The sequence below is a fragment of the Protopterus annectens genome, chromosome 3.part0 (assembly GCF_019279795.1).
Source record: "Protopterus annectens isolate FY-2018-M chromosome 3.part0, PAN1.0, whole genome shotgun sequence".
Classification (NCBI taxonomy): domain Eukaryota; kingdom Metazoa; phylum Chordata; order Ceratodontiformes; family Protopteridae; genus Protopterus; species Protopterus annectens.
The window spans coordinates 1,574,253,622-1,574,281,292 of record NC_056731.1 but is presented as its reverse complement, the minus strand read 5'-3'; positions in this window follow the sequence as shown (position 1 = coordinate 1,574,281,292).

The following is a 27,671-nucleotide window of genomic DNA, read 5'->3' as shown; positions in this document are numbered from 1 at the left end:
ACTCAGTACATTTCAAATGGCCTACTTTGGCAATCCTCCTGATGTCATTCATTGTGAAATACACCTTTGGGGGAAGGAGCTCACCAGTAATCCCCATGGTGTGTCCTATAACAGCTCTATTCTGTAGTGTGATATAGTCCTCTGTTAGGGGTTCTATACCCACCCATGTCGGTTGTGGATGTTTTGTGTGTGTGTGTCACTGTCTGTGTAGGGAGCAATGCATTTTAGGCTAGTTACACACAGTACAGTTCAAATGGCCTGCTTTGGCAATCCTGCTGATGTTATCCAATGTGATATACACCTTTGGGGAAAAAGTACACCAGTAATCTCCATGGCGCATACTATGACTGCATAGCGCTGTAGTGTAATAAACTAATTAGGTAGGGGTTCTACTCCCAGACATGACAGGTGTGTGTGTGTGAGTGTGTGTGTGTGTGTTTGTTTGTAACCCTTATCCTGTGTGGAGGTGGCTGTGATTGTATGACACCTCTGGCCAATGTGGAGCAGGTTTTGCATATTTCTTATATGGTGGCCCTACTATATATCACAATGTCCACCATACAGGGATAACAAATGTGAAATAGCTGAGATGCTGGGGTGCAAAGCCATACCCATACATGTGACATCAAGGCCAGGCAATCACAGTTAGCAAGCACAGTATTGCCCAGAGCACACTCTCAACCCATGTCTCATACACACACACACATGCATAGGCAACAGCCAATATGTGAGTAGTACACTGCATATTGATGATAGTAACTATGGGGTGATAGCTGTGGGCTACAGAGGGCACGGCACCCTGTCCATCTGTCCAATATGCATGTACATGCAGACAGTGCACCTTCCCCATGTTGCCCAATGGACACCTGCAACACCTGTGGTGCCATCACATGTTGCTCACAAAGGACATACCATGCCTGACAACATGCCCTGTATTGACAGATGCCACTGACACCAGGGAATGCATTAGCATGCTATTAATGTAGGTTCAGGGTAAACCTGCTCCCCATCACCAGTTCCCGCCACAGGTGGGCAAGACTGGCACACCTGATGATAATCTGTGTTCACAACATGGGCCAAACACCCCAGGTACAGTTCCACATGGACACTAAGGAACACATACATGGCAAGTGATGCACAGCATTGGCCACACACAATAGTCACCCAGGTGACTGGATGGGAGATACAATACCCACCTGTGTGGGCAAATGCAGACACTACAGCCCTGAGCCACAATGCAGACCATTGTCCTATGGCCTGATGCCAAAGTATACCCATTGCCTAGCCTTGTACAGCCATCTGGCACAGTCAACCACCACACACCCCTGCAGACATGCACCCATGCATGTCAGTACTGGCACCATGTGTGTTTGTGTGTGTGTATTGTATGGTGCATATGTTCACATCCACACTCCCTACAACCACCATGGGCATGCTGAAGCATACTGTCTGATGTCAGACACCTCCCCATACCCTTTGCCCATACAACCCCAGTATGACCCGTGTGGTGCATGTGATACCTGCACAGTAATGTGTTGTGGCAATCCCACTACTGATGAGTTGTAATCCTGGCCCTGTCAAGTGTGTCAATGTGTGTGCGTCCCTGTGAAAGTGTGGCTGTGTTGATGCTGGCATCTGTTCATGTGGACAGGCAAGTGTACGTCACCTACCGTATAGCTACCATATCCCTGTTGCAGATGTCAGTCACCATTACATATATGTTCTGAAGGCTCCACAACAGGTAACCCATGTGGCGCATTCAATAACTGCATAGAACTGTGATAGCACTACATAGTTGTTAGGGCTTTGATACCCTGTGCTGGTAGGTGTGTGACACAAACATGCTTAGGTTTTACTCTCCCACACCTCCCTGACTTGTCTTTTCCTCTGTCTGCCTCTCCCACTCCCTCTCAGGTGGATGTGGAGACCTACACCTGCTTTGCTTGGCAGCAGCATGTGTATTTTAAGTGATGCTCATGATTGGCTGATGACCTTCACACGAATTGCAGCCCTCCCCTAGCTAATTGCATGTGGAACAGTTGTGGTAACATTCCCATAGCCAATTGCATGGAAACACACTCCAATATATAGGAATATCATGTTGGGGTTGAACCTTTTCATTCACTGTGAGCAGGAACTAGATCTGTTGTTTGGCAAACAGCATCTCAGATGGATTAGGGATTTGCCTCTAACAACATACACCGTGGAAACAAGGCAACGCACATGAGGGGGATGTGCCTGACCTGACTACAGACTATAAGTGCTGCTATACTGCATTTGGAGTACTGTTGGATTAACTGTGTGTGTGTGTGTGTATATGACTGTCCTACATGTCTCAATACCTGCCATGTCAGTTCCATGTTTATGGGGAATCCCCATCTGCAGGGTCATCTGCAGACAGGGCAGTGTGTTGTGCCTTTGGTTTCATGTGTTACCCATGGAGCATCTATCTGTGGACTGCAGAAGGTAGTGTGAGGCTTTCAGTCTGTAGATGATGAAAGCTGTGACAGTTACTGGCTTCATATCCCTCATAGGACATATGTTGCAACAAACCCTGTTACAACAGTAAATGTATGAGGTTATCACAGCAACATGTCATTATTGGCCCTGTGTATGTGCTTCCAGCCACAACTCTGTCAACCTCTGTACATATGTCATGCATGAAGTGGTGCATATGTGCTGTACACCATAATTAGTGATATAATATCTGATAGCAAGCCAGTGAGATATCAGACTACTACACTTTATGTACAGTAGGGGTTATATTTGATGACATAATCTGGACATTCTGTGGATGTTTGTACAGTACTGAGGTCTGTGTACTTATGGTGAATGTTTGAAAGTGTGTGTATTACTAATATGTACTTTAGCCTGTGTACAGACTGTGGTAGATGTCATTGTTCTAGGTCCCGTTATATCTGATGTTACATGCTGCTCCATTGTATGGTACCATATTGGTGTACATGTTTGTAGGGCCATACACACACACATGTCACATACCACGGACAGCCATCAGACCAAACTGTGTAGCAGCCCAGTATATGTAGGGTCAGTCTGTGAGTGGCACATATGAGGATGGTGTCGAACAGATAGTCCATATACTGTAATATTATGCTAGCTTAACATATGTGGTTCTGGCTGTGTTCACATTGGTTGTGGTTATGCACGTTCACACAGGTGTATCTTACCCTGTGCTGTGACATGCCTGTAGAGCCTGCTATATATGCAGGTACATGTGCATTCTCCCATAGGAGATGTAGGCCAGTGTTGAGCCAGACTGCCTGTAGCCTGCACAGTGCATTGTTACATGCCTAGTAGCTTAGTGTACTTACCCAGTGAGATGTTATGTGCAGATATTTGCCAGATGTACTGCTGCCGGGCCTCCCTTAACAGTCATGTATGTCAGACAGAGCAGTGGTATGCTGTACAGATATATGTCAATATCTAGTGGGTAGTATGTGGCCATGGCACCCCTGTCCCAGTGGTTATTATGTATCAGGCCAGACAGGGTATGTGAATGCATAACCCATGTCGTTATGTGTTATACCCATCTACATGGCTGTCTACATCCATATTGTCAGGCATGGTACACATGTTTAGCACTAAGGGGTTATGTGTATACCTCTGGACTGTACAGAGTGTGTCAGAATGTCCAAATATATTGGCCAATATCTCTGCTGCAGTCCATAGGGGCATTATGTGCTAGTAACGGTACTTTACTATGATGTCCTTAGGATGTCTGTCAGTAGCCAATGGCAAACATGTTATAAGCAGATGTGACCTACAACACACACCATGTCTGTGAAGACAATCCCAATGACTGTAGAAATAGTCTACTAATATATCTGCTATACATACCTGACATCTCCTTGCACTATGACTGTGGGACTATAGAGGCTGGGGTAGGGCTGCACTCCATGTCCAGGACATATGGTATAAATATATGTACATATTATTATCCAGATAGCCATATATATATATATATATATATATATATATATATATATATATATATATATATAATTACACATGTGTATTATTTCCAATTACCACTGTCATGGCAACCACCTACTCTAAACCCCTACATCATGTGGGTGTGGTCCCTTTACATTTTCTGTGTGATGGACATCCTTCCTGTGTGTGGGCATCAGGTTTACAAACAGCAGGTAACAATACCTCTTACAGGAGAACCGGCACACTCAGGGCAGCTACATATCTGTAGGAGGTTCAGGAAATACAGACAGAGTGAGAGCAGATTTGGTATTGCTTTGTATAGTACTGGTGTTACAGGGTGTGTGTGTGTGTACATACTAGTTTACCTTGGAATGCAGTCTGTCTGCATAGCTCTCAACTGTGGGCTTAACCTCTTGGTGGCCAGAGGTGTGCCTATCATGTGTTGTCTGTCCACCACACAGGTACTATGTCAGATATTTCACTGGCAGTGTGTGTGTTGAGAGCTATCAGTACATGGCTGCATCCAGTTCTGTTTCTAACCTCAATTCCCTAACTAATGGTATGTTGCAGACTATCCTGTAACACCAGCAACTTGCTTAGTGTATGGCAACAGTTTTCCACATTTGTGCCTGTGTTCCAGCCTCTGTCCTCCACCTACATACCAAACTTTGCACATATGACATGCTGTTGGGGGTTGTTCTGTAGTGGGCTGTGAGTATATCACACTGCCATTGCTGCCATCAGTCCACTGCTGTTGTATCCCCCACACATACGGTGGGGCTGTGGCCATATGTGTGTGGGCGTCACCTACACAATACATGTGAGCTCTTATGCACTCCAGAGGCCAGTGTATGTAACAGTGGTAAATGGTCCTGTATTATTGAGTCTGGGGGGGGGCAGCATAAATGACCTAGGCTGTTACAAAATGTGGGGGTATCAGAGGTGAGCTGCCTTAAGGTATATGGCTGTACAGTACCATATACTTCACCTATATTTACATTACTTACATAAATTGGGTTAATGCAAGCCTACTGCCTCCTGCCATACAGGCTGCTCTGTTTGTCAGTGTGTTTGTGATGATGTCAGTTATGCCTTGTTATGTAACAGTTGCAACACATTTGGTCACAGGACATCTTTACCACCTAGTAATTTTGTACAGAGTGTAGAAAGAGGCTGCTGAACTGTACACCTGCATTACATACTGTTGATTGTTTGGTATCCTGTGGCCCAGTCTGCCCTCACTATTGTACAATTTGAAGGGCTTGGCCTGGACAGCAATAGTTGTGAACCTTTCCAGACTACTGTATTAGTATAACTGTTTCACAGTTGCATTACTCTATTTATATGGATGTCAGTGTCTGAACAGCTATATGACATGGTGTATAGAACTGTAATAGTACACAATTAAAGGTTTTCCATTTCTGCAAAACTGTGTGTGGTGTTTTTTCCTATGATCTCTCTGTGGGTATATGTTGCAGGCCGCGATTGTCACTTGTATGGGTGGCCCATACAGTGTCCATTTGTTCAGGTGTTAAATGTAGGCATAGTGGCTGTTCCATATTTTGTGCACCTTCTACATATGTATCTTACTGTACATATATCTGTGTGTGTATGTGTAGTCACATGTATATCTACACATATGTACACACACACACACACACACACACACACACACACACACATATATATATATATATATATATATATATATATACATATATATATATATATATATATATATATATCTGCATATCTGTGTCTGTGTCTGTGTAGCTGTATCCTGGAGATGTTGATGGCTTCCACATTTTACATTTCATAAAAAATCATGGCAAAATTAGGAGGTGCAGCACCCAGCAGGATAAAAGCACTCTCATCAAACTAAACAAACATCTCAGAGGACAAATAAAGTCTACCAAAGCCAAATTTGAGGTGGATCTGGCCTCCCAGGCGAAGGAAAACCACAAGGTAGTCTTTAGCTATGTCCACAACCTCAAGGGCAATTAACAATTGTGTGCAGAGCTCATTGTAAATGGAGCCACCTATACTGAGCCAGAAGATCTAGCAAACCTACTGGCCGATAAATTCAGATCCAACTTTACCCCTCTCTCCCCCTCAACCTTTCCTCAGGAAATACCATCTAATATAACTCCCCCTGCTATCACTAGGGAGAAGGTCCTTAATGCTCTCTCTAAGGCCAAGAACACCGCATAAATGTGCCTAGACAGTATCCCAGGATGCCTGGAGAACAGCAACAGTCATCCCTCTGCACAAAGGTGTGCCATCTACAGTCCCTGGAAACTACAGACCAATAAGTATCACTAGTCTTATATGTACAGCCATGGAAAGAAGTATCATGGAAATGATCAATAGTGATATAGTAAACCTCCAGACACTTGACCCAAACCAGTTTGGTTTGTCAAAGACAGATCATGCCTACTCAACCTGCTGGACTTCTTTGAGAAGGTCACCAAAGTAATGGATGAGAGCAAAATGGTTCACATTGCCTACCTTGACCTGTCCAAAGCATTTGACACAATACACCACTCGGGCATTGTTGATAAACTGAAATGGTTAGGTACAAACTCACATGTCACCCAGTGGATAGCCAATTGGGTCACAGACAGGACCCAGGAAGTTAGAATTGGGGAGTCCACCTCTACAAAGAGGCCAGTCACAAGTGGAGTCCCTCAGGGATCAGTCCTTGGACCACTCCTTTTTGGCATTTACTTCTCTGAAGTCAAGGCCTGTGTCAGTGGTTTCTGGCTGACTAAATTTGCAGATTATTGCAAATTAGGAGCTATCATGGAATCCAACACTGACACAAATGTTCTCCAGGAGGGGCTGACACAGACAAACAACTTGTGTCAGAACCATATACTAAAACTAAATGCCAAGAAATGCATAACAGTATCCTCTGGAAAGTCATCCACCTCTGGTAACTATCATATTGACAACACACCTTTTAGTGCTGACCCTATAGTCAGAGACTTATGGGCTCACATAGATAGTAATCTAGCCTTTGACCATCACGTATCTACAGTAGTGAGGAAATCCTTCTATGCTGTGCAACTTATAAACAAAGGTATGGCATCTAAGTCCAAGGAAGTCATTGTTCCACTGTATTCGGCATTCATCAGAACTATCATTAAGTACAACGCCCCCTTTGGTATGTACCTAACCAGGCATATCCAACAATTGGAATATCCACAGAGGTTCCTCACTAAAAGAATACAGGGCTTAAGTAAAATGTCCTATGCAGACCGCCTCAAGGCTCTATCCCTGTATTCTGACTCTTACAGGCTTTTGAGGGCCAATCTATGTCTGACACTCTGACATAAAGGGCATTGTCAGACCCCACTCTGTTAGACCTCCTGCATATCTACAAAATAAGCAGCACCAGAATTACCCATTCTAAAGACTTAAACCTTACCTGTGATATAAATATAACCTGCTGGAGAGACATGTATGTATCCCAGAGATTACCCCATCTCTGGAACAGGTTCCCTATCCATGTGAAGCAGAGTTCCTCCCTAACCCAATTCAAGTACAACCTGGACAATTGGATGTTGAACAGGAAATTCATCCCTGCTTTGGCACCTATGTCTATAATGGATACAAGCAACCTATAAATGGTTCATCTCCCAAGCTCCTGCTTACACGTATCAGGGGTATCAGAACTTGCCAGAGATTTGGGATGCATGGCTAGGCTTAAAAAGACCCTTGTGGTAATTAGCTTAGTAAACACCTATGAACCTATAAAGTACGAGCAGCTGAGGTAAACACTGACAGTGCATGAATGCAATCAGTAGTATATGTGAGTACATGCACACAGGTTTAGAATTTTGATATAATATATGGCACAAAATATATATAGAAAGTGAAATATGTAATGGAAGGGAAAGTACCACTGATGACTGAGGCTAGAATAGAAGTTATAATATAGCAACAAAATCCACAGAGACTGACAGAATAAAGTACAAAGGTAGATGGGGAACAAGAAACATGTCAGAAAAACAGAACAGAGAAGGTGGTATACAAAAAGTGAATTTAGGAGAATGTGAAATCTAGACGGGAGAGGTGGGATACAATAAAGAAACCTGATGTACCATTCTGCACTAGTCCTGACAACATCAGAGTGTGAGCAGTGTTCCTATACTGTACTATAATATCCTGGTGATATCATTAAAAAAGGAAACTATGGTATCCTGAAGGATGTTGATCCATTATTTTAGTCCACATTCCAGTATATCAGCAGTTCCCTGACAAGGTGAACCACTGAATCAATTTAAGTAACAGGGGGTCATAAAACACACATAAGGGAAATGCAGCACATGTGCAGATTGATGGCAAGAAAATCACATTAAGCCTCAAGGGAACTAAACCCATGACTTTTCCACTGAAAGTTTTCATAGCAGTGCATTAACAGAGGGAGCCACTCCAGCTACCGAAGTAAAAGGGGTCATAAAACATACATAATATGAAATGTAGCACACATGCAGACTACAAACTGAAAAGCTGTAAAACAACTTACAGAACTGAGGGTATTTCAAATCCCAAACCAGTGCATCAACAGTAAGTAAGTAAGAATAATTTCATGAGTTCACTGAGCCATCAATGGGGTTCAAAAACAGCTGTAGCTGAATTTTATTTCAGAATGGAAGTGGGACTTAGTTTATTGTGCAATTAATGCATGTCAGAGATTTTCCATCATTTTTACCACAAGAAGTGAAGTCCCATTTCTGTGTGGTCATGAATGGACTTCTATGTTGGTCTCTCCCAGCTGTCACACAACATATGACTGCAAAAAGATTATTTTGAATGTTGTGACCATTCTTGGCACATGTGATGTGTCTGTCTATTTTTGACCACATATTTGACCACAGTTTGCCGTCTCTTTCACCTTTCTGGTTTAAAAGACCACATCTACGCTTGTTTCCCATCTTTCCTGTAACTAACTTACTGGATAGCACTAGAAAGCCTTAAACTGATACAAGCCTTCTAGCGTAGGAGAGAGACTTTGGAGTGATTAAGTATCAGTTTTCTGTACTTTCTTTCTGTACTTAACTCTTTTCTGCCTAAATGCAGATTTTCCAAAGTTTATTGTGATTTAAAAGCTTGTTTTTTCACATATTGTACTTATTTGACTGCCTGCACTTTTAAAAAGTTGTTTTTTGTTTAAATAATTTGTTTAACTGTTGTAGGCTACACACTAAAGTGTGATAGCCTTTTCTGATCGTTTGTAGTTGTTTAAAGCTGTTTTAAGTGTATTTTTTTACTGTTTTTACTATATCTTTTCAAAAAAACAAAAAAAAATTCCTTGTTTCCCACCTTTCTAAGCTAGTATAGTCCAGTTTTCAGGCTAGTGCTGAATTCAGGGCTGTGATACTAGTTTCTGAGTTGCCCAAAACTTACTTGGATAGAAGGAAGTTTCTCTGTTCACCTGTGAGAGAGGGGAGCTTTGAGCAACCTATCTGTCCCTGGAGGAGTGGTTCCAGCCCAGAAGTTAGTAGTTTATTAGCCATTTTTGGCTAATTTCTATCTCTTTCATTTCCCTACTATAAAAATCACTTTTGCACAGTTTTGCGCACCGGGCAGTGCCAGTTACCTAAGGTTAAATTATTCCTGGATCCACTAAGTCTTCTCTTCAGTTTTTCCCTTGAAACTAGTCTAACTCTCAACCTAAGCACCCAAAAAGCATCTTACAGCCCAGCACTTGCTCAGACCTAATAGCAAGCACTAATATACCCTGACTGATTGCCCAGCAGGGCAAGGCTCTTTATTCACCCCTCGCCAACCAAGTGACTAAGCAGCTCACCCTACTATTCAGGCATGACCAAAGGGCAACTTCAGATGCACTCTCCAGTCCAGCTGGTGAATCTGGGTATCCTGAGGCAATGTTACAACTGCCTCATGTACACAGACAACCCTCTCCTCCTACCACAAAACACTAACATATGTGAGAGATGCAATTATACAGCCAAACTGGAAGCTAAGCAGTCTCCACTCAAGACTGGAACAGACAGTCAAGAGGAGAAGGTTAACACTTGCACCACAACTCCAGCCGCACACAGACCTACTAAAACAGCACTGGCAAAAAATACACATAAATATACAAAATCATACTTGGAGGCTCTAAATAAAAACCTGCAAAGGCATCAGAGACTTCCAAAGCAGACATCCAAACAACCTGCACTTCCCATCACAAACCAGACAACACATAAAACATGAAATCAGTGTGCCGCACAATCACAGCCCTTAAGGCAAAATAACATACCTAACACACTAGTAAAAGGTGACTCTATAGTCAGGCACACTGACATCCCACTCACTAGGCTGGACAAGTAGAAGGTTACTTTTAGCTGCCTGTCAGGAGCCAGAATCGGCCAGATAACACAAGCACTCAGTTCACTTCAGAACAAGTACAGATATAACTCTGTCATTGTTCATGTTGGTGTGAATGACCTGAGATGTACCTCCCTAGACTACATGAAAAGAGACGTGGAAGAGCTCTCTGATCATGTAGCCCAGGCTGGTATGACCCTGACCCTGAGTAGCATCCTGCCCTCACTAAGAATGATACCTCAGTATAAAGAAAAAAATGATCAATTTCAACAATTGGCTAAGCTTCTGGTGTCATTCAAAGGGGATCCAGTGTCTGTCAGCCTGGGACGACATGCTCGACAAGCCATGTTGCTTTGCAAGACTTGGCTTGTACCTGTCACCCCTAGGCTTTTGAATACTGGCCAAGGCTCTTGCTGCCCCATAGTGCCTTTTTTAGGCAAGGCTCAAAAGTCAAACCCACCTCCGTAAACAGCACAATTAACAAAAAACTGAGGGTTATGCTACTCAATGCCAGGAGTTTAAATCTCAAAATGCACGCGCTCGAAGCACTCCTCAGTATGGAGAACGTCAACATCTGTGCAGTAACCGAAACCTGGTTCAAGGCTCCAGAGAGCACCCCAGCACTACCGGGCTACAACTCATACCACATGTGTCGGCCACAGAACACGGACTGAAACACAAAAGGAGGGGGTGTATCCATATTCATCAAGGATACCTACACCTCCAGGTTAGTGGCACAGCATGATACCTCTGAGATCATCCATGTGCAACTAACATCGGGAAAATCTGCAATGCAAATTGTGGCCTGCTACAGATCACCCTCCATGACCCAGGACCACCACTTTACCTTTCTGGAGACACTGGAAAACATGAAGGTCCTACCAAACACCCTGATATTGGGCGATTTCAATTACCCTACCATTCACTGGGAAAACTACTCGAGTACAAATTCCCAGGCCCAGCACTTCCTGGAATTCATCAATTCAAACACCCTGGATCAGCTGGTAAACTCCCCTACCAGAGGTGAAAACATATTGGACCTGATCATCACCAACATGGGCGACAGGTGTTCCACACTGGAGGTCAACCCGTCACTGGTTAAATCAGACCATAAACTAATCACTCTGGATGTCCACACCCCACCACCACCCCCAACTAAGAAAGCCACAGTAAAAAACTTTTCTAAAGCAAACTTCACTTTACTTAAGACAGAGGTGGTAAGTTTCACAGCCCCCACACTAAAGGTTAATGCTGCCCAAGATGCAGAAACCTTACACTCTATGAGCACTTACAAGGATGCATGGATCATGCCATCCCTAGCAAAACCAAGATTCACTCCTCTAAGAGAAGGAAATCAGTTTGGTGGACCCCTGCAGTTAACAGGCTATACAATAGAAGGAGGAAACTAGTTCAGAAAAAAAAGCAAATCCCAAGAAGGAAAGACATCCCTGATCAGTATCAGTAAGAAACTGAGGTCCTTCATGAAATCATCCAAGGCTAACTTCAAAAGAAAAATAGCCAAGGATTCAAAAGATAACCACAAAGCCTTCTTTAGCTATGTTAAGAATCGAAGTGGCAACTCGCAGATATGCAGTGAACTAGTGCAAAATAGCACAAAATATACTGAACCTACTGATATTGCCAACATCCTGGCAGATAGATTCAGTGCAAACTTTACCCCCCTCTCACCCCCAAAAGGGCTCACAACAATACCGGAAATGTGTAGTGTCCCAAAAAGTACAGACGCACAGGTGAAAACAGCCCTTTCAAAAGCCAAAAACTCAGCATCAATGGGATCAGTTGGTGTCCCAGGCTGCGTCTTGCATGAACTACAGAATGAACTAACCCGCCACCTAAACATGCTGTTCAACCTCAGCCTCTCCACAGGCTACATGCCCATAGAATGGCGCACAGCAACGGTTATTTCTCTCCACAAAGGAGGGGCCACAACTGACCCTGGTAACTATCGCCCCATAAGCCTGACTAGGTCTGCAAGGCTATGGAGCACATCATCATGGAACCCATTAACAAAGATATTGGGAACCTCCAAACACTTGACCTGATCCAGTTCGGCTTTGTTAAGGGCAGATCATGCCTACTAAACCTGATTGACTTCTTCAAGACAGTCACCAAGGCCATAGATGAGGGAAAGGTGGTTCACACAGCCTACCTTGACCTCGCAAAGGCTTTAAACACCATTCCCCACTCGGGTATTACAGAAAAACTCACCAGCCTGATCATAAACCCCTACGTCACGAGATGGGTTGCCAACTGGCTTACAGACGGAACTTACAAGGTAAGAATAGTGGGCTCCAGGTCTGACTCTAAACCAGTCACAAGTGGTGTCCCGCAAGGCTCAGTTCTAGGATCCCTACTGTTCAGCATATACTTCTCAGATGTACAGGCAAACACAGGAGGACTATGGCTAACCAAGTTCACCGATGACTGCAGACTGGGAGCCATAATTGACTATCCGGCTGACACGGACATCCTCCAAAAGGGCCTTACTGAGACAGACACCTGGTGTCAAAGTCATGGCCTAAAGCTAAATGCCAAAAAATGCATAGTCATCCTGTTAGGGAAAAATAAAACACCCACGAATTACTACATAGGTGGCAGCCCCCATAATACAGAAGAGGTAATAAGAGATCTGGGGACCCAGGTAGATAGTAATCTCTCCTTTGACAATCATATTGCCAAAGTAGTTAGGAAATCCTTCTATGTGGCCCATCTAATTACTAAAGGGTTCACATCTAGAAATAAAGAGGTTATAGTGCCCCTCTACTCGTCACTCATTAGACCCATCATAGAGTACAATGCCCCATTTGGATGTACCTCACAAGACACTTCTAACAGCTGGAAAGACCACAAAAGTACCTCACCAAGAGGATTACTGGTCTCAAACATATGTCCTATGCAGCCCGACTGAAAAAACTCTGGCTGTAGTCAGTGGCATATCGCTTACTCAAAGGTGATCTCTGCCTGACTTACAAAGCCATGTCCAACTCAGAATTGATGGACATGCTCCACCTAAAGAAACCCAAGTCAATGCGAGCCACGTGCTCTAGTGAGTTAAACCTCACCACAACAATAAATAGAACATGCTGGAGGGATAGATTCCTGTCACAGGGACTCCCCATGCTTTGGAACAAAATTCCAAATTACATCAGGCAGAGCCCCTCACTAACACTCTTCAAGAGAAACCTTGACGAGTGGATGGGTAATAGAAAATATACCCCCGTGATCACTTCATTGGCTCTGCTTGACAGAAGATCAGTTAATTAATCAATGGGGCTGTGAAAACCAACACACTCTGGCTAGGCTTATAAATGCCCTCGGGCAGATAGCCTAGTACCTACCTATGAACCTATGAACATATATTAGTTGGAAATGGGAGTATAGGACAGATAGAGATGAAAAGGGGGAAACAAGCAGAGGGTACAACACAATATGGGCAAATACAGAAAGAGTATCTCAAAGATGGAATAGGAGTCCATATCTCCCAATGTCACATAAATGGTAAAAGAATCCAGAAATAACAGATTAGAAGATGACAAACTCCCAGATATAATTTACAGATTGATGATATCACTATCAGGTGAATGGAATTCACATTAGCAAGATAACAAAGACTTCATGCAAAATGTGATTGAAAAACACATTTCAGGTGAACAAAACACGATAGACAATAAAACACACCCAAGTGGGTTCAAATCCCCACCATTAGGAAGGCTATTCTGTTTATTGATGGGATTAGCAAGGCATGACACAGAAGCATTTATTCAAAAGGTGACTGAAAGCACATTTCAGGTGAATGGAGCACATGATAGCAATGCAACACAAACGTGCCCAAATGATTTAAAATTTCTACATTTGGAAATGGCATTGTTTAGATCAATGTATTATCAAGAGAAGCCACAGAAGAGATCATACTAATGCTGGTCTGGAAACACGCATTTCAGGGAAATGCTATAACAGTGTTATTCTGAAACCTGACTTTTGGAAAACAACATATCAATCATCAGAGGATTAGATCTATTCTGCTAACTGCACTGACAATGTAAACATCACTGCATGAAAACACTAAGCTACGGAAGCTGTCATACACAAGTATTATGTTTATCTTACTCTGTATTTGCATGGCACTTTGTTACTGCATGATACGGATTGTTTTATAGGTGATTTGTGCATGGCACAGGTTGCTTTGAAGACTGCTATAATGTAGACCTCAATGGATTTTAATCCCTGTATGCCTGCCTAACTGATATCCTCTAGAGCTGAGTATTAGCAAATACAGCCACATAAGAACTTATAGTGAATGGGGTGAAAACACACATTTTAAGGGAATGTTAGAACACTGCGGAAGACTGAAAAGTGAACATTTTTAAACAGCATACAACAATTAGGGAATCAAAACAATGCACAGATCACGCCACGACTTCAGTGAGACACGGAAGTTGTTAACAAAACTATTGACTTCACCTTATTTCAGTATTGCTTGGTAGAATGCTTTGATGGTCAGCTCATATGTGTGACAGATGTCAATGTCTTAGCCCATTCAAAATATTTTTCTCTCTATTATAGTCATAGGACAAGAAGTGTCATTTTTCTGTGTGTATGTATGGACAAGAAAGTTGCTCCCTGCCTATCACACACATATGACTGCACATAGATTATCTTTGTTGTTTTATAAGCCCTTTTGGGGCATGCATGTGGTGTTATGATATGTTTTGATAAGATTAAAAGATGTAAAGTGCATAATACAGAGATGAAAAATATCACCATGAAGATGGGATGACAAAAGGTGAGGAGATAAGGAATGAGGTGGATGAAGAAGATAGACTTTGATGGCTATGAAACCATACCTTTCATATTGATATGACATGCAGCAGTATATTAGCAAATGCAGCCACTGAAGCTATCTACCTGTAAGAGAGTCACTAAGAAGACATATCTGAGATACACAGCACATTTACAGAGTGGATAACAAACTGTTAAAAACATCCGTTTGCTTAACTGTATTGTGGGTATGTTTGTGTTATGTTTATTTTTGAACCAGGTTGGAAATGGGGATATAGAACCAAGATTAAAAGGAAAAACATACAGTGAGTAACACATAAGGTGGGATAAGAAGGTATGATCTGGTGGAGGTGGGTTAGGACCATATCTCATAACTTTTAACTTAAAATATACCATACTAACATTTTGTTAGTGCCAAACTTTTTGGTAGAATGTATGTACTGATGATGAGAATATTTTGTTTCATGGGAAAGGAACACATAATTAGCAAGACATGATGACTAAAGCTGCATGGTTTTAAAACCACCCTCATTTCACTCGCATTCTCCACAATAATTGCTGGGTATGTTAAATAATCATACATAAAGAAGGTGTATGTAAAACACTTATCAGGGTAATAGAACATAGGTTAGCAATACAAGAGAAATACAATTGAATGTAATTGGACCTATGCATGTGTCATTCATATTCCCTGAACCAAACATTAGCCAGATATGTCACTGAAGCATTCGGAGGTAAGCATAACATAAATACAAGAAAGCATTCCAAGAGAATGACATACAGTTGTGTGATGAAACCTTGACATTATAAACAACATCCCACCTTCAAGGGATTAGAACTATGCACACTCATCAAAGAGAACAGACTAATCACATCACAAATACACTGAGCCATAAAAGTCTGCTCAAAGAATGATTAACTTTATCATATTTCAATATTGCTTGGTGGCAAGCATGCATGTTCAGCTCATTCCCATGACTGATTGCATGATCGTAGTATGTTTAAAAGGTTTTTCTTCATTTTTACAATAGGACAGCAACTACCATTTCCCTATGATTACAGATGACCAGCAGCATTGCTCTATGTCAACTGTCTAGTAATGTATGACCAAAGAAAGCGGATTTTAATATATAAGCCCTTTTTTGAGCATGTGTGTGGTGTGTTTATTTTTTTGACTAGACTGAAGGCTGGAAAGGGATGTGTAGGACAAAGATGAAAAGGGAGAAGACAGCTGAAGAAAGAACACAGGGTGAGCAAGTAAGGAAAGAGCAGGATGGAGCTGGGATAGGAACATGCCTCTCAACTTCTTAGCTCAGTTATTATTGGTTAATTACGACAATATTCTTAATTATTTACTAATTACATCATCAGTGATTTGTCACACAACTATAGTTTTTATGATGAACTATTGAAGTCAGTTGTGCACATTAATTAAGTCTGCAAAGCTGAGAGGTATGGGCAGGAGTATTTTTGTGGGAAAGACTCACTTTTATTTATTACTCTACCTTTTTATTTATTTAGTTTTGAGAAGGAAAACATGAGGAGGGAAGGCAAGGAAATAAGAGATGGGTACTGGGGGTCGGATGCAAGGAAAATCGACATCACTGACGCAGTGTGGGGTAACAGATGTAGGAATACAATGGTGAAGGAGACATCAGACAAACAGAAGGAAAATAATTGTTAAGGGAGGACTGGATAATATACAAGGATAGCCATAGACACAAAAGGTAGGAGAACACCAAGTCTGGGGATCTGGAGATGCAGTCTCTGCTTTAACACAGTGGGATATTACTCTTCACCCTTGGAGCTGCCATCACTGGGTGCTACCTCAGAATGTGGAGTAAGTACTAGGCAGGTAGCATGTCTTAATATGGTTGATGAGGGCACTGAACCTCCTGTACATTATCTGCCCTACAATCTCTGCCAGCTCCTGCCAGTGATGGGTACCAATGTACGAGCCAATGATGTAGGGCTACCTGATGCAGGTAGTGCAAGTAGGGCAGGAGGACTGGAGGCAACTGTGGCAGTCTGGGACCAGATGTGCTGGGTGACACTGGCGGTGTTGCTGCTGCTATTTGTTGGGGAACAAGAGGCTGTGCCTGTCTGGTCATTCCAGGTTGCTGCTGCATATAATAGTAACACAAATGAAGAAACATAAAAATGAGAATCAAAGAGAAAGGATAAGGATAAAGAGGGTGTGGAAGAGGCATGCAAAAACAATGAAATGTCACTTTTAACTATGTCTTCATACACATAATAAAGTATAGTAAAATAAACTTTTAATAATGGCACTTACTCAGTTATTTCAACATGTTAACTATTTCATTTAACTTTTATTATCTAACTATTTTAAAGACCATGGCATGAGAACAGCTTTGTTTTTTATTTTGGGTAGGACATCTGAACCCACAGCCACCCTAGCAACCCCAGAGCACATAGTCTTAGCATAACAAGCCACTTCACCAGCCATAGAAGGGGTGGCATATAAATACATTTCTAACACTGCAAGCTCATGGCAATTCCAGTTTGGAATGCCAATACTGACAGGTGCTGCTCTGGTGTATACATGTTATATAATGTATTTTAATTGCTACCTGTCACTATTCAAACAGACACATGCTTCACAACAGCAGCTATACTTACCCAGGTGATCTTTTAGACAGTCTAGTCTGTCCCTATGCATGTCCCTGTTCCCTTCAATCTCGGCAGGATCTAGAGGTAAAGAAAGTGCAAAATGAAAAGGTGTACAGTGCCATGCATTAGCTGGGTGTTTGGATAGTTAAATAATGTTATACTTAAAGTAGTGAGGTGATTATGTATTAAGTTCATCTTCACATTGTGCAGGCTTGCAGCATCTCGCTTCACTGTAGTGATGATAGCACTGTTCTCCTGTACATGGAATGCCAGTATAATGGGTGACAGCCTTGACCAAACTATTCCAGACATCAGCCTTATACTGTGACCCAGTATAGCCCTCCTGCAGGAACCTGTGTCTGTAATGCTCTTTCAGGATATTTAGAAATATTTTGGACTTCTCCTCACACCACCTATGTGCTTTAAAATGAGCACTACCTTTGCCTTCTCCAGCCATAATAATATCACCTTCAAAGAGCTGAGGAAAAAAGGACAGGAAATTGGCACCCAAATGGTTTCTCATGTGTTTCAGCCTTCATGCAATGATGGGCACCAACAGGCATCTCGTTAGCATGATAGATGGCAATAATGAAATATAAGATTTAAATTATTATGGTTCTAATGGCACTTTATAGTATAAAACATGGCAGCCTCTATCCCTCTATTTGCTGCTGAGAATAAATGCTCAGCAGTGACTTCTTCTTCAGATAGTTAAAGATCGCATGACCACTGGTCTCTACATTCTATTTACAGACTGCTGATCATCATCTCTCATAAAAATGTTGAAAAAATGGGCAACATGTGAAACACTAACAACTTAACAAGTTCAGCTAGTAAGCTCACAGCATGGCTAATGTCATGTTCATAGGTTCATAGGTTGGTACTAGGCTATCAGCCCTAGGGCCTATACAAGCCTAGCCATAATACTTCCCTGGCTATTTCTTCCCACACTATTTACTTCCCTGGACCTCTGTCCATCAGGGTGACTGACATGATCCCCGGGATGAATTTCCTTTCTCCCATCCAATCATCAAGGTTCCTTTTGAAGAAGGCCAAAGAGGCGCTCTGCTTGACATGTATGGGCAGTCTATTCCAGAGTCTGGGGAGTCCCTGGGTCAGGAGCCTATCCCTCCAGCATGTTTTGTTTATTGTGATGACAAGGTTTAGATCCCTAGAGCATGTGGCTCTGAGGGATTGGGATTTCTTTAAGTGTAACATGTCCAACAGGTCTGGGTTTGACATGGCCTTGTATGTTAAGCAGAGATCGCCTTGGCATAGATGATATGCGACAGAGTATTGCTGGAGTTTTTTAAGGTGGTCAGCATAGGGCATCTGTGTTACACCTGTGATTCTTTTAGTGAGGTATTTCTGTGGCCTTTCCAGTTGTTGCAGATGTCTTGAGAGGTACACACCAAATGGGTTGCTGTATTCTATAATGGGTCTAATGAGGGATGAGTACAGTGGGACAATGCCCTCCTTTTTTTCTGGATGAAAATCCCTTAGTGATGAGGTGTGCCACATAGAAAGATTTCCTGACTGTCCACCTGTGTTCCTAAGTCTCTTATCACACTTTCAGTGTTTAGTGTACTGCCACCTATGTGGTAATTCATGGGTACATGCGTTTTCCCAAAGGGGATAACTATACATTTCTTGGCATTGAGCTTGAGCCCATGGCTCTGGCACTAAGCATCTGTTTCTGTAAGGCCCTTTTGTAGAGTATCCACATAATTTGGGGATTCAATAATGGCTCCCAGTTTGCAGTCATCTACGAACTTTGTTAGCCAGAGTCTCTTAGTGTTGGCCTGTACTTCAGAGAAGTAGATACCAAACAAGAGAAGTCCCAGAATTGAACCCTGAGGTACTCCACTTGTCACTTGTCTGGAGCTGGATTTGGAGTCAGCTACTTTTACACTGTGGGTTCTGTCAGTAAGCCAGTTGGCAACCCATCGAGTGATGTAGGGAGTAATACCCAGCTTAGTAAGTTTATCAATGATTCTAGAGTGGGGGATGGTGTCAAAGGCCTTGGCGAGGTCCAGATAGATTGTGTGGACTGCCTTACCCTTGCCCATGGCTCTGGAGACCTCAGGAGGCTTATGTATGGTATGTTAGACTTATAAAAAGTTAATTTGACAAATTCATATAAGTCATTTTAATTTACCGTGGATATTAGTTAAAAAATTACTGATGCTTGAATGTGTGACAGACTCTTTCAATGTGGAAATGTGAGGAGCAATGTTCTTTAAAACTTAAATTGAGGAGCATTACTCATGATGAGGCACACTTGAAAGATATAAGCATAGCAATTTCCCAGGCCCTGTACTCTGGACTTCTAGCACATGTGTAGAGCTTACTGCGGGTGCTCAGTTTTGCCACAGCACAGTGTAGAACTCAACACGATGTTTATCAGGTTTACTCATTGTGCAAATTGAGCAGTTCAGAAACAGTGATGAGATAAGCCCAAATTAGCATACACATGATGCCCAGGTGGGGTAAGTCACATGATAAAAACATGACTTGAGTCACAGATCATCACCATACTATGGAAGATATTTGAATCCTGTTTTTTCCTATATCAATCACTGGTTGCTGCATAATAAGATTATGTGCTTATATATGGTATGTTTCTCATTTTACACCTACTTCTTTTACAAGAGTAGCGTCTTGTGTAATATTTACTGTAAGGCCTAGAAGTGTGGTACAGTTTTTCATTGTTTCTATGTTTTGACCAAGGCTTTCTGAAGTGGCAAATTGCAAGTGTACTGGCCATAGTAGAATACAGTCATGTAACTTCAGTTGCAGCAGTATTAAACTGTGCCATACAACAGTTTAATGTTGTGCACCTTACACATATGTGATTACAATTTAGGAATTACTACCAAGGTTGCGGCTAATAATCATAGTGCTTGTTAAATTGTGTACATGCTAACTTGCAGTCACATGCTGGCATTTTGGTGTGTAGTGGTCGGACTGTACTTAGGACATAAAAATTCCGGACATTCAAATAAACATTGTTTTGCAGATACACATATTTCAGTATTAAGCTCTATTTAAGCATAGCAAGTGGACTATTATATTATGTCTTTTAGGATTTGTTATACCCATATAGGACCACACATGTTATATCTGGTGTTTTCCTTACCAACAGAGATATGCTAAAGAAAGAGGCACAAAAAAAATACCTGCAAGGCCATGTTTACAGATGCAGAACATGTGTGGTACTGTAGGCCCTCTGTCTCCATGGTAGATGGCTCTGTGCTTCCACTTCTGCTGACTGGCCCTTCCTTGTCCATATTGGTAAGAAGTTGTCTCCAATGTCAATGTTGTGGGTGGTCAAGTTCAAAACCATGACATGATCTGCCACCAAGTGACCAATATGATCCATGTTGCCACCCACAGAGCAGTGGCCATGACAGAGGAATGGAGGGTGAAAGTGGTGGGCCATCTACTGAGCCATCCCTTATGGAGAAGGAGGAGTTCTTGGCTTCACTTAGCAGTACCACGACCACAGAATTCCACAGTTTGGTCCTGGATATCTAGAATTTCCACTGATGATGCCTCAGGAATGTAGTCTTACTGTCACCATCCAGCCCTTTTTTGCCTGTTAGTCACATTACAGTTTATAATACCTGTCTCACTTGTGTCATATAGGTACATCTGGCATCTAGGTGCAACATCTATCTGCAGAATGTATAGGCAGAGTTATTATCTGATATCATATCTTTGTAGTTGTAATAATATCAGTTGCATGTGTAGTTTTGGTACTGCATCATACTTACATTGGAAATGTTTTCTTTTGTCGTACTTGGCACCAGTACTGTGGAAGTACCTCCATCTAATGGTGAAGGCTCTGTAGCCTCTGACGATGATGGCAGAGATGAGATGGCACAGTTGGTGGATGCATAGTATGTCTTGGACAAAGACATGTGACACACACATCCCCACCTCAGCCTTTGGACACAGTGTCTATGCCTGCCCATACCCAGGACACACTACCATCAGAGAGTGCACACATTGATTGTGACACTGTAGATCAGGAAACTGTGGTGGCCCCCAGCAGAGACATTTCTGAATCTGTCCCTAGCAGTTGTGGGTCGGAGGGACCACAGAGCTGGTTTGCTACTGATGTTCACTGGAGGTATAGTTATTGCCTATTCACTGAGGTTGGTGTGTCAGTAGCTGCCACCCAGCTTATGTAGACAGCCATTGTGAAGACACAGTCGAGTTCCAACTGAGCATCACCATACATTGTGAGGGTGATCCAGGCTGTGCATGCTGACATACAGGAATGCATGAACAGTATGTGTGATTTATTGGAAAGAATGAATCACACATTGGAATGTCCAGTGCCTTCTCTGTGTCATCTCTCATGGATGAGGGGACATTCTTGCAGCCAATCATCTGAGATTACCTTGGATGTTAGTCAACCTGGCTGTGGACAAGTGAGATTCCACTTCCACATTGCTAGCACATTCACTGTACCAATGTTTGTGGATGTGACTAAACATAAGAGAGGACATCCCTGTGGTTATGGTCATTATCTTGCTGGTAGATACTTCAGCACATACCAGTTACAGTCAGGTAGCACAATGACATCTTGTCAAAGTCATGGGACAGCTGGTGCAACTCCTGGCAGAGCTGGATGTCATGGGCGAGGTGTGCATGGAAGCCAAACCTCTATCATGTACCTCCTATGCCCTGGACCTGTCCAATAGGCCACAGTGCAGTGCTGCATCAAGTGCTGAGACTGCATTCCTACAGAGACACACACACACACACACACACACACACACACACACACACACACACACACACACACACACACACACACACACACACAAAACACAGCTCCCAGGACATCCCACACATCCACTGACTCTGGCCCTTTGCAACTGTAACCCCCTTCATACCATTTCTGACACTTCCACTAAAAGCACATTTTCATTTTAGACACCTCAGTGCTCCTACTCACACAATTAGTAGTTTAAGATATGCAGTCCTGTACTCCTGTCCCCACCTGTGCAAATGATGATAATGCCCTTTGTATACTGCTACTTGATTTGCCTATAGCTGATGCACAGCATGGCCAGGCTATGCATGGGTAAGCACAGTCTGGAGTTTTTGTATTCATCGTTTTATTGTATATATACCTACCTAGCTCTTGTAGTTATATTAGAAACTAGGTACAATTTGCTGCCTCTTTGCTAGTGCCATAGCATACTGTGCCTGCCTCCATTTGACAAAGACATCCCCTTCTGCTGGCTCCTCCTCTGATTTCTTGTCTATCTCAGCTGCCACTGCCTGGTGTGCTGGGAGGACACCCAGCTGTAACTGCTCCTTAACTATAATATTGTACAACATAGCACATACATTAAAGTATTTTTGCACTTGTGGTGGGGTCATATTGCCAGGCATCACCAGATATATCCATGCAGTGGAACCATGACTTTAGCAGCCCAAACATACATTCTGTGATGTTTTTGGTTTGTGATAGGGTATAGTTGTAACTATGATCAATTTGTTTATGAGAATTTCTAATTAGTGTTATTTGCCAGAGTTCCCCAGCATATCCCACATCACCCACATGATGCCCCTGTGGGAATTCACCCCCTTGCAAAACATTGCTAGAGGTCATGAGTGCCATATAGGTTCATAGGTGCATACTAGGCTAATGACCACAAGGGCCTTTTTAAGCCTAGCCATGTACCCCAAATCTCTGACAAGTTTTGGTACCCTTGTTAAGTGTAAACAGGGGTAAGGGAGATGAACCATTTACAGGCTGTCTCTGTCCATTAGAGACATAGGTGCCAAACCAAGGATGAATTTCCTGTTCACCATCCAAGTGTCCAAATTACACTTGAATTGAATTAGCTTGTTCCAGAGAAGTTGTTATCTCTGGGATACATACCTCCCTCTCTCCAGCAGGTCTTATTTATATCACAGGCAAGGTTTAAGTCTTAGAATGGGTAGTACTGGTGCTGTTTGTTTTGCAGATATGAGTGAGGTCCATTAAGGGGGGGGGGGGTTGACAAAGCTGTGTATGCCAAATATAGATCTCCCCTTAACAGCCTGTAGGAGGCAGAATTTAGTGGCATGGCCTTGAGGCAGTGTGCTTAGGAAGTGCTACTGACTTCCTGTACTCTTTTAGCGAGGAACCTTTGTGGATGTTCTAACTGTTGGATGTGCCTGGTTAGGTATATACCAAAGGGGAACTGAACTCAATGATAGGTATGGTGAATGCCAAATACAGAGGAACAATGACCTCCTTGGACCTAGATGCCATACCTTTGCTTATAGGAAGCACAACATAGAATGATTTCCTCACTACTGTAGACACATGATAGTCAAAGGCTAGATTACTTTCTATGTGGTCCCCAAGTCACTGGCTACTAGGTCAGGTCTTAGGGGTGTATTGTCAATATGAAAGTTACTTGGATGAATAACGTCTTGAAGGATACTATTATGCATTTCTTGGCATTTAGTTTTAGTCCATGTCTCTGACATCAGTTATTTGTCTGTATCAGCCCTTCTTGGAGAGCATTTGTGTTGGTGGGGCTTCTATGACTGCTCCTAATTTGCAATCCTCTGTAAATGTAGTCAGCCAGAGGCCATTGACATTGGCCTTGACTTCAGGGAAGTAAATGTCAAAAGGGAACAGTCCCAAGACCAATCCCTGAGGGACTCTGCTTGTGAATGGCCTATTTGTATAAGTGAACTTCCCACTTCTAGCTTCCTGGGTCATGTTTGTGAGCTAGCTGGCTATCCACAGGGTGACAGAAGGGTTTATACCTAACCTCTTGAGTTTATCAATAATGCTTGAGTGGAGTATTGTGTCAAATGACTTGGCCAGGTCAAGGTAGCTGGTGTGAACCATTTTGCTCTTATCCATTGCTTTGGTGACCTTCTCAAAGAAGTCCACCAGGTTTATTAGGCATGCCCTGTCCTTGATGAAACCAAATTGGGTTGGGTCCAGTGTCTGGAGGTTTCCTATGTCAACTGATCATATCCACTATAATTCTTTTCATGGCTTTGCATATGAGACTGGTGAGACTTATGGGTCTGTAGTTTCCAGGGTCTGTATATAGCCCATCTTTGTGCAGAAGGAGGACTGTTGCTGTTCTCCATTCATGAAGCATGAAGCTTGTTTGGAGACTACTGTTAAATAGCTATTCCAGAGAATCTGATAGATAATGTTTCACAATATTTAGAAGACATTCTGAGATATTATCTGGGACCATTAATGCAGTGTTCTTGGCCTTAGACAGAGTATTGAGGACCCCCAACTAGTGATAGTAGGGGGAGTTATATTTGATGGTGTTTCCTGAGGGGAGTTTCAGGGGGAGAGAGTGGTAAAGGTAGAGCTGAATTTGTCAGCCAGTAGGTTTGCTATTTCTTCTGGCTCAGTACAGCCAACATCATCTTCATCATCATTATTATCATTTCACTTTATCCCATTTTTTTACATGGGGGTTTGGATGCTGTGTCGCTTTTCACCATCTCTCCCTGTTCAATGCCACCCGCCTACCTTCTTCAACACTGACGCCTAACTGTCACAGGTCTTCTCTCAAACAGTTAATCCACTTCTTTGCTGGATGCCCTCATTTACTCTTGCCTTCTCCCTGTCTCCTAGTATAGATGGCTTCATTAACAATAAGCTCTGTGCACAACTGTGTATTCCCTTTGAGGTTGTGGACATAGCTAAAGAATGCCTTGTAGTTGTCCTTGACCTGGGAGGTCAAAGTTACCCTGATTTGTTTGTTTAGTTTTCTGAGAGTGCTTTGATCCTGTTGGGTGGTATGCCTCCTAATTTCTGCTATGATTTTCTTCCTTCTGTTGCACAGCCTATTGATATTGTGATTCTACCAGGGTGGCTTATTTTTTGAGTTAGTTCTAGACTTTTTCCTGGTGGACACAGCTGCCTCTATACATCTATTAACATGCTTGCACTGGGTTTCTGTGAACACTTCCACTTAGGCAGCAGTGTTCTCAGGGTTTATGGGGGCTTGAAATTTTGTCAGGTTATCACTTAATAGTAGGAAGTTCATATTAGAGTAGCTCCTGAACACTCCAGGGTTAGTTGGGGTCCTGGGTTTTATTTTTACTTCAAAGGAAACAATTTTGTGGTCTGACCAAACCAGAGGATACATTACACCAGGGGATGTGCAACACTCTCCCATATATTTAAGTTGTGAGAACTGCCTGGGTGGTCTGTACAAACAATGTAGATGAGTCCCTGTGCATTACAGACCATATGACAGTTGATGGAGGATACTCTTTGTTGTTCACATACCTCATTCCCTGCTCACCTCGTGTGGCCCTTATTTCAATGCAGGTACAGTCTACAACCCCTAGTACCTCAGGGAAGTGAGCCATAGCATAGAAGTTCTGCTTGGTGTCTGTTCTCTCCTTTGAGATACATGGGAACCACATATATTACACTACATGTTGAAGTGTGGAATTGAGGAACTGATGGCGTATTCTAGCAACAGATGCATGGGATACCCTTCAGTGTGTCACCCATTGCTAATATACATAAAGTCACACATACCTTTGTATCCACTGGGATGGGTACTCCAAGACCTCTACTGGGCTGCAGACAAGGTTGACACATATCCACTATTTGTTGCATGGTGTCCCTGTCCACATGGTACCACTCCACAATGTCTTTGTCAGGAAGTTATGAAATGTTAAGTGTGGTTGGATGACATCATGCACCAAGGGCTCCAGTGGCTAATGTAAGAGCCATTTGCAGATACAAGTTTATTTAATTCAAGCCTAAAATACCTTTATTGTATATTTCCAGTTCACACCCATAGCTCCTTATCGTGTCCAGAACTTTTTGGGTCTGGCTTTTTTAACTAAACAGCTTACCAGGTAATAATAGGTGGTATTAGAAAGTGCAAAGAGTTAAATGAAACTAAGATTGTGAATTCAGGATGGGCTGCAGTGGAGAATTTAATCACTATTTGTCACTTATTATTCATATTTTCATATTTGTGTTCATATTTTGATAACTAAGAGCCCTACATGATATTGAGGGGTATGATGTAATGTGCCATAGTTGAAGATGGGGAAATTAAGTGTCAGTGCCATTTATACCACGCTATACCTGAGATGTTACTAGTTGTTTGTTAGTAATTAGAAAAATGAACAATATTTCCATATGTACTTAATACTTCAAAAAACAACTGACTTAAAAAAAGTCTTGCATACCATCAGGTGAAACCTTATATGTAGTTGAAAAAATATCTTTGATATTTGCACTGTAAGTTGCATGTCTTGAAAGATATTCAGTGCTATTTATATTGCTAATTTTACAATTAAGCATATATTTTCATATTGTTGTAACTATCTCAATAAACATGCACTCAGAGAGAGGAATTTCTTGCTGTCATTTGAAGGCTTATATCTGATTAACAAAACTGGTCTAACAATAGATGTCTAGGTTGAACAGTTTCCAAGATATGAAAGTTTGTAAAACTTTAGCAAAAAATATCATTATTTGGGGACTGTGTACATTATAATACAATATTTATGGACAGACTATGCATGCACTGACTGTTATCACTATAAAGAATACTTCTTACTGATTACTTTGCTACTTGTGCAGTTTTGATAGCACTTACTGTTCATAAAATATTTGCATATATCTATCTTATGCTTTTTAAGTTTATTTTTCAGAAAATACTGAGGAATGCAAGCTATCTGTAGGCTGCTAGATGTGTGACATTCCACAGCACATGCATGTTAATGAGTAATAGCTGTGACAATCCTTAACATAAATCAGGTCCCTAAGTTGTCTATAAGCAGCTGTCCATGTACAAACCCAAGGCTGGTGCAGCAAAACTGAGTGACATTTAAATGTTTCTTAATCATGCTGCCATGTTTTTTGCCTCATTATCATATGTGATACTACTTTACATGGTCATTAGCATATATTATGG